Genomic DNA, 16,238 nt, shown 5'->3' with positions numbered 1-16,238 from the left:
GAGATAATGTGACGTTGCGTTCAGAGCGAAAACTCCCGTGATGTAAGAACCGATGTGGCGACAGAACGCCCCTATGACAAATGTGACGTAGCCAAGACGACAATTACTGTAAATTATCCCTATGGCTTCAATCATCGACTGGCTACAAACCAGTTTTGCTAGGGTAATGGTCCTTGTCACCGTGCATGTATTGCTCCCAGCTATAACAGGAACTAGAGGCCACCAACTTCATCTTTCTAGGAAGTGTTTTAGATAAAACATACAGGTACACTTTCCTTCCAGTCGATCAAATCGATAAGACATAAACTTGTCATCAGTGGTTCTGTCAAACTTCTGCTACTTGTGCTGCTGTTCGGTCGTTCTCTTTGCGGTCCTGTCTTTTCAGACAATTGTTATGTTGCAGAGCCGACAACAGATCAAGTCAGAACCACAGACCTACTACAGCAAATCCTAATAGGTGCCGGAAAAATTTCCGGTATGGTTGATTTCACATGCGGTATGGCGGTATCGGCTTCCCGGGGCATTTTTCGTGGCGTTTTCGGGCGCACAGTCAATCATGTGAAACCCCACGGAGAAATCAGCCCCAACGGAAGTTTTCCGGCACGCTGTAGGATTTTTCCCCTATAGTTATGAATGTGGTTGGAAAAAGTTTTTGTGATTTTCTGCCTGTCTGCACAGAGAGATTTTAAATTCCATATGTGGCCATATGATGGCTAGGGTTTACGAACTACATAATATTCATACGTGATAGTGTTCTACTTGAATATGTCTAGCAAAAACAATTAAAAGGCATGGGTTGGATCAAGCGATGTGTACCCTCCAGACATGAACATATCTTTACAGTTGACACCAAAACTACAGTTGAAGAAAAATACCGAACTAACTAATATGAAGTATGAAGAAGCTGTCACAAGATGAACAAAGGGACGTTATGTTATAGCCTGCGCTAATCAAGCGTATCACGGCAGTTATTTGCATGCATACGAGACTTGCAGATGTGTTAGTCCATTTCAGCCGCCGAAACTTGAAGAAAATCGAGCGGAAATGGCTACATCCTTGGACAAAGGCAAACTATTTTCCGTTTTATTTTGCGCCGAATGGGAATGGATATTTTTTTCTCCCCCCTAACGTTTTTATGTCGCTGTTTCTGTGGCCCACGTGCAGGCTTCACAGGATGGCTCCGGGGCCCCTGTACAAAAAAAAAAAAAGTTTTTTTTTCCTCGTCGAAAAAGAGAACTCACAGAAGGTTCAATTAGCCGAGTAGTAAATAAAACGCCGTCTGCACGAAATTCCAATGCTGCGTCAAGCATACAAACACGCGCACGAGGCCACTAGGCGTCGTTGATATCGATCAACAGTGGAAACATATTCTCTCAGTGGCTCTCAAAAAAGATTACAGTGGAATCTTGAAATATTCTCTCAAAGAACATTACAGTTGAATCTTATGTACTTCTTGTGCTACGTGATAACGCGAAGAGTAATTCCGCTGAGTACCACGACGACAAAAGGAACACGAAGCGAAGAGGACGCGCCGCAGTTGGCGCGTTTTTCGTGTTTTTCTTTTCGCCTCATTTTGCGCCTCGCCCTGCCCATTTCGCATGTCAGCACTCACCCCCATTTAGCTCTAGGAACATTGGGGGTCGAAATAGTTGCTTCCCAGTGGGCCAAAGGGTGTGGCCGACTCGTGATCAGCACCCGCTACGTGCGCTGTCTGGAAGACACTTTCCTCGTCAAAACAGGATCTTGCCGGTGTGGTGTAGTATTCAGCCTTAACAGAACGCTGATCGGTTGTCTCTGAGATTCGTTTCTGGGTTCCTTTTTCTGAGCAAGCCCTCCTCAGGTATGTAGTTCTGCGTGGTCCGGTAGAAGTTGTGCGCCACCCTACTGCTGCTTTGCGCCTGCTGATCCGAGCTTCTTGTTTATAGGGACCCTGCAACAGTTTCGATAAGCGCTTTCACTCTTTCTTTCGCGTCTGGAACCACTGCAAAAGCTATAGTTATCGCCGGCACGGAGCGGCACTGCGTGATTTGCTCGTCGCATCAGATACGCCTTCCATTTCTGCTTTGTTTTTGTGGCTTTTTTTTTAATGTTGCCATCGAAAAGCGTTCATTGCTGCACTCAAGGAAAACCGGCCAACAGCCGCTACATGGCCTTAGTGACGTAAATCGAGCGGTCGAGTAACGTCAAGACCGGGATAGAGAGAAAAATATTTTGAGCGAGTTTACAGGTTATCTGCTGGGCATAGAGCAGTAAATTTGGACTGAGGTACTTTGCGACCCCTAATTTAAGTACTGGATGGGCTGGGTGACCACGTTCTGCAAGCATTTATAATCTCAAAAAAAAGTTGAAAAAGTGTTGCAGAGTCCCTTTAAACTGAGCTGGATCCATTTTGTCCAGTATTCGCTATTACTGAGGACATTAGACACATCTTACGCCGCTGCCCTGCGATATGCTTGTCAACGGGCAACAGCGTCGAAGGCACGTAAGCGACTCCAACGTGGAAGTACACTCCAACTGTCCCATTTCCTCGGTCCAAGGCTCAGTCATGGCGAGGCGGTGCTGGGAAGAAAAAATTCTTACTTTTCTTGCGGACTCAGGGCTGGATGATGCCCTGTGAACGCTACATTTTAAAAATGTGTTCATCTCCCCGTCATGGACACTTACATCATGATTTAATGCGTATAGCATTATTTGCCGAGAACACTCCCCCCCCCTCCCCCCCATGGCCAGGACTGTGTGCATTTCCACAAAAATGCATATATCGCGGAACTTCCACCACTAATCATTATATTAGCGTAAATGGTCGAACGAAATTTTGAAAAGCTAACAAATCAGAAAAATATGCAAAAATAACGGAAAACGGCGATCCGTGTAACGTCCTGCATTTCCGCAATAATGCAGTTTCCGCGGAAGTTCCACCTGTGATCTTTTGATAGCGTAAATAGAGAAAATTGATAAAGCAGAATTGTGAAAACTGAAACATCTGAAAATATAAAAATAGGGAAATGGCGAACCGTGTTACACGCAGCATTTCCACAAAAATGCAGATATCGCAGAAGTTTCACCGCCAATCGTTATAATAGCCTAAATGTAGGTAACTGGCCCAACGAAGTTTTCAAAAAATATGCAAAAAATAAAAAAGGGAAATGTGGAACCGAGTAACGCCCAGGATTTCCGCAATAATGCAGATTTCCGGGAAGTTCCCGTGTCATCGGTACAGTAGCGTAAATGGAGATAATCGGTCAAACAGAATTTTCGAAAACTATGAGAACAAGAAAAATAAAGAAATAGTGAACATGGAGCACCGTGTAACGCCCTTCATTTACAAAAATGCATATTTGGCACAAGTAACACCTGTTCGTTATAATAGCGTAAACGGAGATAATTGGTGAGACAAAATTTGGAAAAAGCCAAACATTTGGCTGTAAAGAACTCACACTCAAGACAAGCGGCATTGATTGCTACGCATTGGTGGACAATTCTCTGAATTTCTGCAGATTTTTGTGCGGCAATATCTAAATTGTTCCCCAAAATATTACACCCCAAAAATATCTTGCCAGTTATGCTTTTTTTATAAAAGTAAATTCGACATCAAAAGAGCTCGCATTGCAGCGAGTTAACTTTCGAAGGTGCATCGGTCGCCAACGTCGATGATCGATGATTCGATAAAACGACGATTGGCTGGCTCGTTGTCCGACGGCACGTAGCCGACGACGCTCTACTCCAAACAAACTCAAAATGTGCAATATGTACACTTTATTTATACTACGTATTTACAACTTTCAAGGCTCGTGATAGCAAAAGAGGTCGCCCAAGGCCCGCGTCGAGCGGGGCTCGCCGCGTCCCTCTCTCCTCTCTCCTCTGTCCGTCCTCCAAAAAACCTCAAACTCTTCGGTTTTACCAACAAGACCCCGCCCGCAAAAAGAACGTTACAACTTGAGAGTGAGGATGGCTCATTGATTAGCCCACACTGGGCCACTGATTGGCCACCGTGACAAACAAATCTAGGTGGGTTCAAAACAGTCACGTGACCCACCTCTCTCCCTCTCTCTCTCTCTCTCTCTCTCTCTCTCTCTCTCTCTCTCTCTCTCTCTCTCTCTCTCTCTCTCTCTCTCTCTCTCGCTCTCTCTCTCTCTCTCTCTCTCATACGGAAACCCCAAGGTATTTCGCAAAATGCACATGTAACACACTTGAAAATCACCCAACTAAAAGCAAACCTAGCGCCGGCCATCGGTTGTCGGGCGGCTGGTCTTAAAGTATTGCCCATACCATGTGCGCCTAAAACTGGGCCCCACGCCGCCAAAATTACTTCCCTTTGTAGACACGTGGAGCGCCTAACAAAGCTTTGTCGCCTACCAATTGACACATCCCAGCCACCGAGACGCCAGGTTCAGACGTGTGACGAACGGCAACTTCGCCCAGTAACTTTGAGCAGTGTATCTGTCGTAGACTGAACTTCTGGTGCCCTCTCCCTGCGTTTGAACCCTTGACTGAGCTCCAGCTCCTGTCCGGTTCGGGGATCCTCGTAGTGGTAATCGCGGTCGTTAAATATAAACGGTTTCCCTCCTCCGGCTTCTCAAATGAACGTCAGGAAATCTTCCTTCGAAAGCTTACATTGCTTTCAGTTATTATGGGGTGACCGACGCGTTTGTTTGCGTAGTCTCCGGGCCTGCTCGTCGGGTGGACACAAAAGCGCGGCGAATAACAAAGAAGCCTCCGCGGTTTCTCCTTACGACCCTCGCGCCCAACTCAGCTCGGCCGGCGTAAAAACAAACGCCATACAGGTAAGCAGGCTAACCCCAGCGAAAGATACCTTGTTGTTGGGCGGTATTAAATAATTGAGATGCGCAAACTTAATCCAGCGCTTCCTAGAAATTTATCTTGCTTTATCTGGGTATGTAACGAAAGGCCCTTAGCCTTCATATTTTACATCGGTCCTTTTATATTGACCTTTAAAAAAATCTTTCCAGCAATGCATTTTGTAAGTAGTGTAGCCGCCTTTAAAGGGTGTCGGCGTAGACATATATGGTGTCTTTGGAGGTATTCCACAAAAGGCACTAGGGTCATTCATTATTACCCGGCTCCTTACGTTTCTCCTAAAAATTTATTCCCGGAACTTCATTTGTGCATAGCAGTGAAGCCGACCTTTGTGGCTCCGTGCATATCACTCTATTGGAAAAGGTTGGTTTTTGGGAGGTACTTAATGAAAGGCCCTTGTGCCATCATACCTTGATACTAGACTTACTATGTTGGCCCAGAAAAATGTTTTCCCAGAAAAGCGCTTCTGTGCCGTAGTAAAGCTGATTTAAAAAACCGAAATCCGCTTTCTTGGGAGAAAGATGGTTAAAACGCGAAACTTTCTCCCATGCAGCGTGAGTCAAAGTCAAAGTCTAAAATCCAAACAGCTTTCACCATGTCGAAATGACGCACTTAGACGTCTGCTTCATAACGCGAGACACCCAGCTTCGATTCCGACCGCGGGAAGCATGTTTTCTTTTCTTTTTCTTTTTTTTTAGACGCTTGGTGTGGCTTTGTGGAACTCATTGTGAAAGTTCGCTTTCTTGCGGTGCGCTTGGGCAGTAACGGTTTGGATTTTGGAATTTGACTTTGGACTGTGAAAACGTTGGCTTTCGACAAGAGAAGCTTCGCGTTTCTACTACCTTTCATTTCACCCAGGATCATCATAATCTGCATAGAGAGTTGACCATCCTGCAGTGCGTTCTGATGTGGACGGTCGCCGTCAGTGAAGCGAAGAAACATCGCTTTAAAATGCTCGGTGGACAGCGCCGGGGCTTCCGCATTTATCCGACAAGCTTTAATGCGTAGGATTCTTTGGCGAGTACCGCCACCACCAAGACCGTGCAAAGCCCCGCATTATCACAAAAATGCAGATATCGCAGAAGTTCCGCCTGTAATCGCTAGAATGGCGTGAAAGGAGATCACTGGTCGAACGAAATTTTGGAAAACTAGAAAACAAAATTATTACAAAATTCGCAAAATGGCAAACTGTATGACGCATGGCATTTCTACAATAATGCAGATTTCACGAAAGTTTCACCTGTAATTGTTATATTACCGTAAATGAGATAATTGATCGAAAGAAATTTTGAAATAATAAATAAATAGGAAAAATATAAACAAAATTACGGGAAATGGAGAACCGTGTAACTCCCTGCATTTCCACAGTAATGCAAATTTCGCGAAAGCTCAAATGTAGTCGTTAGAATGGCGTAAATGGAGATAACTGGTCGAAGTACATTTTGAAAAACTAAAAAATAAGGCAAATATTTTAATTAAAAAATACGGAAAATGGCACACCGTAGAACGCCCTGCATTTCCACAATAATGCAGATTTGACGGACGTCCCACCTGTAATCCTTATATTAGCGTAAATGGAGATAATTGGTTGAACGAAATTTTGAAACAGTGAAAAAATAAGAAAAGTTTAAAAAATTCCGTAAAATTGAGAAACCGGGTAACGCCTTGCGTTTACACAATGATGCAGATTTCGCGAAAGTTCGACCTGTAACCGTTATAATAATGTAACTAGAGATAATGGGTTGGACAGGATTTAGAAAAACCAAGAAATTTGGCTGTAAAGAACTCACACTCAAGACAAGCGGCATAAGAATGCTACGCATTAGTAGACAATTCTCTGAGTTTCTGCATAATTTTTTACTTTAGAGTTTCTGCAATTATTGGTGCACCAAGAGAAATTGTTTACAAAGGCCTTTTGTAATTGATACAAACAGCAGAATTGACTCATTTTTATAGTCTTTGTTATAGCGCATCTCAATTCGGCTTTATTTTTTGACATTGTGGCTTGCTGGGACCGATTGTCTGTATTGTTGCTGTAGTTTTTAATAAGAAGGCCTTCTTATTCACATTGTTCTTGTTTTCTCTCTGTCTCTCTCTCTCTTTTTTTTTCTTTTTTGCCGTCGAGACGTGCATGACGCCTCGTTCCAAGGACAGTATTTAATGTACAAAATGTCAAGACCAAATGGGCCGCATACGTTGACACAGTTTGCGTTCCATTCTTCGCGGGCAATACAACGTGATTGTTCTGCGTCGCGTGGTTGCTTTCGTAGCTTCCAGGAAGTAAATGAAATAAAAACACGTACTACCATCCTGCTCACCCACATCAAGGGACTCGGTTGGTCTCCGTGCTTACCGAAGCGTGCCGCAGTGGCACGCTCCGCAAATAATCTTGGCCCGTTGTCGGTGCCTTTCCCGACAGTTGAAATCATTAAGCATCGCCGGACGTTTTCTCTTTCCCTGTTTCGACAGAAAAGAGATCGGTTGCCGGATACGATGCTTGCCCGGCGACAAAACGATCTGGCCGCTTCAGGATACTACTGCATTTTAAGCAATTGAAATCTGGGAAGAGATGACAAAAAAAGAAAAAAAAAAACGGATGCAGAACGGCTTCCTATCCTTAGCTCGCAATTATAGAGAACTCAAATTGGAAAACGGAGCGCAGGCTTTCGGGAGGGAAAACGTTGTCTGCATTTCCTCTCTTCATCTTACCGTAAAGAAAGCTAGGCCAAAGCCATTTTAAACGTCGTTATATATTGACTGTTCCTGCTTTTTATGATGCTTATGCAGACAGGTGTATTGAAAAAAAGCGTTTCCGTTACTGTCATGGAAAGTGTAAGGGTACTACAATCTGATAACCGAGGTAATATTTAGGACATAAACGCGATGGGCACCTCTAGCTATACGGTTGTAAAAACGCACGTGCCAGGAAGTTTTGTCCGTACTTATGCGCGTAAAAGGACGGGTAATTTGCACATTCGCACGCTTTTGGACGCCTTTATTGGCACTACGACGTGGAACTGGAAACCGGACCGCCTGATCGTAAACAAAGTAGAGAAACCGTACGCTCGTGGCCAATGGCGCGATTAGGGTGTGTGGTGCAAATGATGGCCATGGCACTAACTTACAATTTCTATCTTGATATGATATTGCCTTGCAAACCGTAAAAGTACCAGGCGCTCGATACGCAAATAGGCCTCGTTAAACGTTATTGGGCTTCTTATGGTTGACTAAGACTGGATTTCCCACCAGCAGATGCTATGTTGAAAGTAAGACGCTATTGTGGTTTTCAAGAGTTTTTATTCATAAAACCAGTACTCGAAGCAAGACTTTAACCATACTTTTGGGAGGTGGTTTTTATTTAAGTGCCCATTGACAAGCTTTCTTGCTAATTAATTTTTCTGGCTTCCGAGAAAAAAATTCAGTATGCAACAAAAGCACGGAACAAATGTTTGGTGAAGGAACCAGTTGCGTTAAAGAAAAAAAATAACTGTACATGTATTCTCTATTAATATTTGAAATTTTGGAGGCAGTCACAAATGGTTATTATCGAGATTACCAAGTTTGACGACGATGCAAAGCCATTAAAGGGTCGGACGCATACTTGTGCCTTCAGCCCATTTAGAATTGGGTACCTTTGGATTGTATCACGAATGGTGCGAATGAAATGGCGTAAAAATGTCATTGTTCTCATGTACGCGAGGTCTTAAGTGTGATTCTAAGCTGATTGAGTGTGATTTTATGTGTATTTGTTGCACGTTTAAATGCGAGAGCGCAAGCGCGTGCAAGATTTCGGGACACATGAAAGAACCGTAGGTAATATAAATTGATTTCTAGTCCGCCATTAGGGCGGGTCCCAGCCCACCACATCGCCTACACACAGCGTTTCCGCGGGGTGTTCTGCAAGTAAAACCTGTCACAAAGTGCCCGGTTGCTTTAAATCTACTAGCCTTCTCGTAATACTCCCCGTTGACTACCCACCCTATTCGTTTGGCCGTTAGTGAATATAAGCGCTGAACAGCAAGCGGCGGGTTGGAAAACTACGCGATGGAACAATAGTCAGAGCACATTATTCCGAGGCTCTACTTCCCCAAGGAAATCTGTTGCGGCAGAAAAGCTGGCATGAAAGTGCTTATTTTCATTCTTTCATCGGACTCTCTCTTTGGTATATCTCTCTTAATCCCACTCCGCGGCAATCCGGTAACCGAGTCTGTACGCTCAACACGCCAAACCGTTTTTTGGGAGGCAAGCCCCTTAGGGGCCGGGGCTGTCGGCGTCCCATGCCGTCGTCGTAAGCTACGTCTCATGTAGTCACGGCACAAAAAAAAAAACACCAGGAAACTCATTTACGCATATTGCTAGAACGTAACGGTTACCAAAATTGCTGTGGTTTAGCTTTGGTTAACCCTAGTAGTTGATAGCGAAAGCTTCACTGCCCTGGCTAGGCCCATTGTCGAGGTGTGGTCGAAGTGTGTTTTCGCAATGATATAGACATGTTTGCAATGAATATTCTGTTTATTCAATATCTTTTTTCGCTTCACGTCATTGTTTAAGCCTCGCCGCAGTACGAGCGACCACAGCTGGGTGTTCGTCTTCATGGCTCTACGCCTCACGTGACCTCCTCGCCTTCCTCCGTGGCGGGCACTTATCGCTGCAGCGGCGGCCTCCTCGCCTCCCTCCGCCAGGTGGCAAGACGGGTCCGCGCACGTCTCCGTTCCCTATATATCTCGCCCCTGCCGCCTATCTCTCCCCACCATCAGGCCGCTGCTCCGTGCCGGGCACTTGCGGAAGGGGGTGTGGTCTGACCTCTACATTTGAAGGTCAAAACTGGTCATCCCGTGAAGACTGCCCGAGGTATCGTAGTGTGCCTTTCGCTACAAAAACACAGGCACACTCGTCTACGCCTTGCGTTAGAGAGCCGTCTGCTTCAAAGACAAGAGACTTTTACAGCAAAGCTGTATACCTCTACCACACAACGGTTTCATCTCCGTTGGCAAAAACGCCAAAACGCGAAGAATACACTTATACACTGCATGCTTCGCCCCTCCCGAGGTTTCACGTTAGAGGTGATGACCTGGGTTTTTTTTTTCAATCTTTGGAACACAGAACGCTCAGGATATGCTATAAAATTCCTCTGTGGCAGTCACTCCATTTATTTTGTTTGTTTGCTTGCTTGCTTGCTTGCTTGCGTGTTTGTTTTCGGTCACCGTAGAAAAACTGTTCTATTCCATTTCATATTAGAAATGCGATAGAAGAAAAGTGAATCTTATTCGTTTCACAACACCACTTGTGTGTCTGGAAAAATATGGTATCTTGACTAGGGGTTTACCTTGAGGAAGAGAGTAATTTTAATGAAAGGAAAGAAAGCAGAGAGGGGTCAACCAGATGTCCCCACTCGTCTGTGTATCCCTTCACTCTTATACTTTGCTTATTGAGCTGTTTTCTGTGCAACATGAATCAACTGGCCCAACTTCATGTGTTAATTGAGCCGACCAGATGGTACTATAAGCTCTGAGCACCAAATCTCTTCGGGAAAATGGAAGAGAAATGAGGAGAAAGTGTGGATAAAAATTGACAGTATTATAATGATGATGAAGGATAAATGAGTGCATGAATATAAACGAAGCATGGACGCCTTAACCATATAAAGTGTATGTACAACAGTTCACCACGAGAGGTAGGTTCTCACCAGTCAATATTGGAAATCGAGACACACCCGGTTCGGCCGAACTACTCAGCTTAGGGCGGATTTATGAGGACAGACGACATCTGTTCAAGCCGAGTGCTGTGTCAACTGACTAAGGCACTAATATTAAATTTAAGCTGAACACTCGCCGACCACAAACCGACCACCTGAATGCACAAAACAACGAGGAGCTATGTAGTTGGCTTCAAGATTATAACAAGATGTGTTTGTCTAACGCAACAAGCCCACGAATTCAGTGGTCAATCACCTGGACTCACTTATTTGGGTATCCTAGCTATCTTTTCCACCTTAAAATCATGTAGTAATATTCCATTCATTAATACATCGTTATTTCGTTCTCACAACTGTGGGACCAACTTCTCCCGAGGCTCCTAGGTTACAAAATGAGAGCTCATATCTCAAAAGAAGGAAGGGTACCCTTAATATACACAAAAACAAGAAGAACGAGTATACCACAGCCCCGCCGACTGACTCGCTCCGAGTGCCACTCTTGGTTCAGAGAAATAACTTTGCACCGAAGGAGAAAACTCTTCCTGGGGAATTATTGCCACGCTTCATCAACTCTACAATTTCTCTTCGGATTCAGAGGCGCGGAGAGATTGCGGCGCACGCATGCGTGTATACGCTGATTCTGTGCCCGCACCATATAAAGAGTCGTGGCGCGTGGAACGAAACGCTCCGAAAGTGACGCGCCCTACAGATGTCAGATTCGACGACGCAAGCCTGATGAGCGAGCGTGGGAGCTAAAAGAAAAATGGCGTGAAGGGGGGCACCAAAAAAAACTAAAGCTTACCGGACGCCCTCTTATCCCTTCTTTTCTTCTGCCAGTCGCCTTCGAACACTCTCGCCGAACATTTCACGCACGCGTAACAAAAGGGAAACACTCTTGGATCCTGATTGCACTTTGCATGAACTGCGGGCCAGACAGACGCAACGAACAAGAACAAAGATTTGGGCACGCAACGACCGCCGGTCGAAGAGGGTGCGGCGCAAAATGTATTCTGGTCGGCCCATTTCCCGCGAGCAACAAAGACGCTCGTTCGCAGCAAAGCAAGCGGCATAGACAAACGCCGGACCCCTTTTCTTCCGCGCTCTACCCTGCGACACGCTGGCCGACCCTTCCTCCAACTTTCTGTTTCTTTATCGCAAAGTATTTTGCTGGTTTTTTTATACTGCGCGTGCATTAGGCCTGCTGGACGCCTGGAGAGACATAACAGAAGCGAGGGAGAACTGCTAGCGGATATATTGTGCACGGGTACGGTGCCAGCCAAATTGGCTGCCCTCGGACTTCGGCCTGCTCGCCTTTAAAGTAAGACCCGCGACCTTCGTGCGTTCTTAACGAAGTAACGGGGCCGCAAGGTCGTCCCGCGAAAATAATAATCGCGCGTGCAGGCGCCGTGTATGAGGCGTGGCCGAAAGCGCACGGCGAGTGGTCGAATGCATGCATGTATACAAGCCTGCTCCGGCATTAACAGAGTGGCGTGAGTTAAGCGCAGTAGAGAAAACGGCCTTTAAGCAAGCGTGGCCAAGAGACACGATGCTTGAAAGGCTATCCGGCATTTCTTTTTTTTTTTTATTTCTAAACTGTGAACGTCACAGTGACGCCTTGTGTCAAAGCGAAGGGACTGGCGCTGACCCCGGTCGCTCGCTTGTACTACTACGTTGAAGGAAGTTTACGGCGTGTTGCATCAACCCAGGGCTTTGGTCTGCTGATGACATGCTTATTTTTTTTCCACTTGGCAAAACGCAACCGAGTGATTCCGTGTTTTCAGGACTCAGCTCCCACACTTTACATTATCCAGAAGTCGGTGAGCCTATCTTGGCAGCGTTTCTCAGCAATCTTCTGTCGTACTGCGGGCTCCCGTAGACTCTCCTTTAGCGTATGTGTGCGCGTGGTGCCAAGCTGTTTACTGTCCTGTCTCATATCTCGAATTAGAGTAATTTATTCACGTGGCACACTGAACACCCGCAGCACTTCCGGTCGCCTATCGGCATGAGCTCAAAGCTGGGTCGAGCTTATCGTTCCATCTAATACAAATGTTCAGTGATATCACACGCTATCGTATATTATGCGCGACATCGTACAGCAGTAAGGTGGTGGGTTGCATTCATTGCTCTGTGTCCTATTCTGCGATCTTCCTTCAGTTATTTTGCGCTCGTAGACATGTTTTTCCATCGAGCCTGCATAGCACGTGTTCAGACGAACCCAATCCATGCCCGTTTCGCAGTCGCCGCATGAACCCACCGTTATTCAACGGGACCATCCCCGCACTTCACTGGATTTATCGCTCGGTCATCGCTCAGTGTCACGAACGATGCCCTGCTAGAACCTTTCGGAGTTCACCGAAGCGCACCACGCGGCGCGCTTTCCACGTTTCCGGTCCCAGCCCGAAGCAGGGAGCGGCCCACGCAGTGTGCAGCGAGGAATATCAGCAGGAAAAGACGGCGTTGCGCTCTCGTCTTACCGCACATAGCCTCGGTTCCCTGCAGGGCTTGCGCTGTCTATTTCAGCCACGCCGAAGTGTATACGCGGAGAATAACTGCATCGGAAGAGTTTTTAGTGACTCCGTCGAAAAAGATGTAATCTGGCTGCGCTGTTCGGCAACCGAGAAGAAATTCTAAATGCCATGACGCTCGCGACCGCGGTGGGCGTTGTGGAGTATATAGGAACAGGAAGAGTCGGGTGGGTGCGTAGGAGAGGCTTGGTGCCTAATATGATCGAAGGTACAGCGCAGGAAAGAAATGAAAGAAGGCACTTTTCGTTCCCTCTCCCTCTGTCTCAATACACAACTCGTATTAGGCTGCTGACGACGGGCGAAGTGTTAGATGCTTCCGTATTTCGACACATACTTTCCTTGATTGTGCAGATGTCTTTCTACTGGGACTTCCGATCCATAGGAGCAAGTGGGTACTTCATATTCACTAACGAGATGGAACAACAACCGTGCGGAACCGGTAAAAAAACAACGAACGTGGGCTTCGGCCACCTCGTTGCTTGTCATTGCTTTTCTATGCGAGACCGTGTGGGAAGAACTTAGTTGTCGGTACTAGCACTGACTGCTGGGTTCTCCTTCATTTCATTCCTTTTTTTTTTCTGCGCCACCTTGTAGTCTGCGATTTCCTTTTTTGAGTATCCGTGTCCTTATCTGTTTTGATTCCAGATGTTAATATTTAAAAAATGACAAAATAAAATTCGCCGAGAGCATAACAAACGAAAATGAGCCGTCTGAGTCAGTATACAGGCAAGTAAAGCAAGACAGCTGGCATTGTTAGCATGGTGGGTTTTCGTAAGCTTTATTTAAATTTTGTTTAAGCATCCGTAAGCTATGGATGACTAGTTACAATAACCGCGTCGGACGATCCCCGCTTTGTGGAACGTGGACTCAATACCCATGGAAGCGCCTTTTATACCACATTCTCTGGGACTGTGCTGGACTGTCCGAGGAACGCCTTGTTCTCTACCTCTTCACATCCCGTCCCTTCAAGAATAGATTGCGCCGTTGAGTGATTTGAAGGAAACCCCGCAGCACTTTTAATTCAACTTTTTTATCTTAAATGCCTGAAGAGCGTAGTTAACCAACACATCCAGTACTTAGACTAGGGGTCGCGAAGTACCTCAGCCAAAAATTACGACTCTATGCCGGTCCGATAACTTAGCAACTTGCTCGAAATAGTTTTCTTTCTTTCCCGGTCTTGGCGCTCTCCGACCGCTGGAACGTCATTACAACGATGTAGCGGTTGTTGGCCGGCAGTCCTTCAGTTTCAGCAATGAACGCATTCGATAGCCACTTCAAAAAGAAAGCCACAGAAGCAAAGCAGAAACGGACGGCGTATCGGCTGCAACTAGCAAATCACGCAGCCCCACTCTGTGCTGGCTATAACTATGGCTTTCGCAGTGCTTCCAGACGCGAAGGAAAGAGTGAAAGCGTTTATCGGAAGTGTTGCAGAGTTCCTTTAGTGACCCCGTGGGAATTTGCCGGGCACACCGGTCTATAGTCAAAATGACCTAAATCAAGCGGTCCTTCTGCGGGGTTGGCACCCGAAGGGATTCAACCCCATCCGCCCGCTGGTTTATTTCCCCTCCACTTCGTCCCCTTTCCCGCACCGAGCATTCGACCTGTCCCTTTTCAATAAATTCGTTTGTTCATTCATTCATTATTGCGTAAGCAATAGACAGGGCATGTCGGTGGAAATTTTCGCCGTCGAAACTGGGAGAAGGGCAAAGAGTGAGTAAGCGCGTGGCTGTGGTGGCGCTACCTTCACACCTCTGCTGACGCGCCGACGCGCATGCCGTCTCCATGCGTCCTGCGACTCCCGTCACCTCTGTACGCCCGTTAACTCTCTCCTTCAGCTCTACGAAGCGCTCTGCGTTGGCCTCATACGCTACAGCATCGCCATTTTGGTACCCCTTTCTAAAGGAACTATCAAGGCCCTAGAGTCCATGCAAGCACAGATCTTGAGGACTTGCATTGGTGTTCCGAAAACTACCTCTACTGTTGGAACATTGACGGTATGCCGATGTCTGTCACCCTTGGCTCTCGGCACGCAGGAGCTTCTCCGCGTGCGACTGCGTATTGTGGCCAGGCAATGTGACCACCCTTTAGCGCAAAGTTCGGTCCCTGAAGTGTGCGACTTCCTGCCGCAGCATTACCAGCCGCCATTACTTCATCTCCACCCGCCCTGGATGTTCCCGCCCATGAAAATAGTGATCACGGTGCCCGGAATTACACGCAAGGAGCATATTCCACCTGCCGCTCTACGGTTTCTGCTCTTGAATATATGTACAACACATGCGGAGGTCATACACATCTGTACACTGATGGATCGTTGTCATCCACATCATCCACTGTCGCAGTGTGGATACCTTCGTCCCGCACCACCCTCAGTGCCATGCTCAGCCACAAAGCATCATCTACGGCTGCCGAACTTGCAGCTCTGCGGATGGCCTTGGCTCACATCATCGAGCAGCCGGCACGCGCGTGGGCCATCTTCACGGACTCTCGGGCTGCACTGCAATGTCTGGCGTCTTTCCCCAAAGATCAGCTTGTGCTTGATGTACAAGCTTTACATCTTCAAGCTCTGCAAGTGCATTATCAAATAGCACTTCAGTGGCTCCCTGCCCATTGCGGGATAACTGGAAATATGAAGGCGGACGTTGCAGCATCCACAGCGCATGACCAACGCGGATCAAAAATACCGGTGCCATTTTCTCGCAAAGATGCTTCAGCCCTTGCATCCAGTGTGGCATGGAGCATGCAACGATCGCTTTGGGCAGACGCATCCCGCCATTACGCGCCCCTCTACTCTATCGACTCGCATTGTAATTTTAAGATGCCACCTGGACTATCCAAGCATGATGAAGCAGTACTGCAGCGGATGCGGTTGAACGTCGCCTACACGCGATACTACTGCTACAAACTCAACCAGTCTTCCTCGCCTCTGTGCCCACAGTGTGGTGTGCGTGAAGACCTCCAACACCTAATATGTGACTGTGTGCGCTTTACTACACAAAGAGTGTCTCTCGCAGTGTCCCTGGGCCGGCCGCTGTCCGCAATACTAGAACTGAAGGACGTATTAGGTCCTTGGAACTCTTCCAAGCGTGCCGCTCGTGGAACGAAAGCCTTATTGGCATACCTAAAAGGCACAAGTCTTGATAAGACTTTGTAATTAGTTAAAATCATATGTATTCCTCTTCATCATTATAATCATCATCGTC

The sequence above is a fragment of the Haemaphysalis longicornis genome, unplaced genomic scaffold (genome assembly GCF_048455015.1).
Source record: "Haemaphysalis longicornis isolate Haplotype H1 unplaced genomic scaffold, Haemaphysalis longicornis Haplotype H1 scaffold_2, whole genome shotgun sequence".
Classification (NCBI taxonomy): Eukaryota; Metazoa; Arthropoda; class Arachnida; order Ixodida; family Ixodidae; genus Haemaphysalis; species Haemaphysalis longicornis.
The sequence above is the reverse complement of the archived record's forward strand: the minus strand, read 5'-3'. Positions refer to the sequence as shown.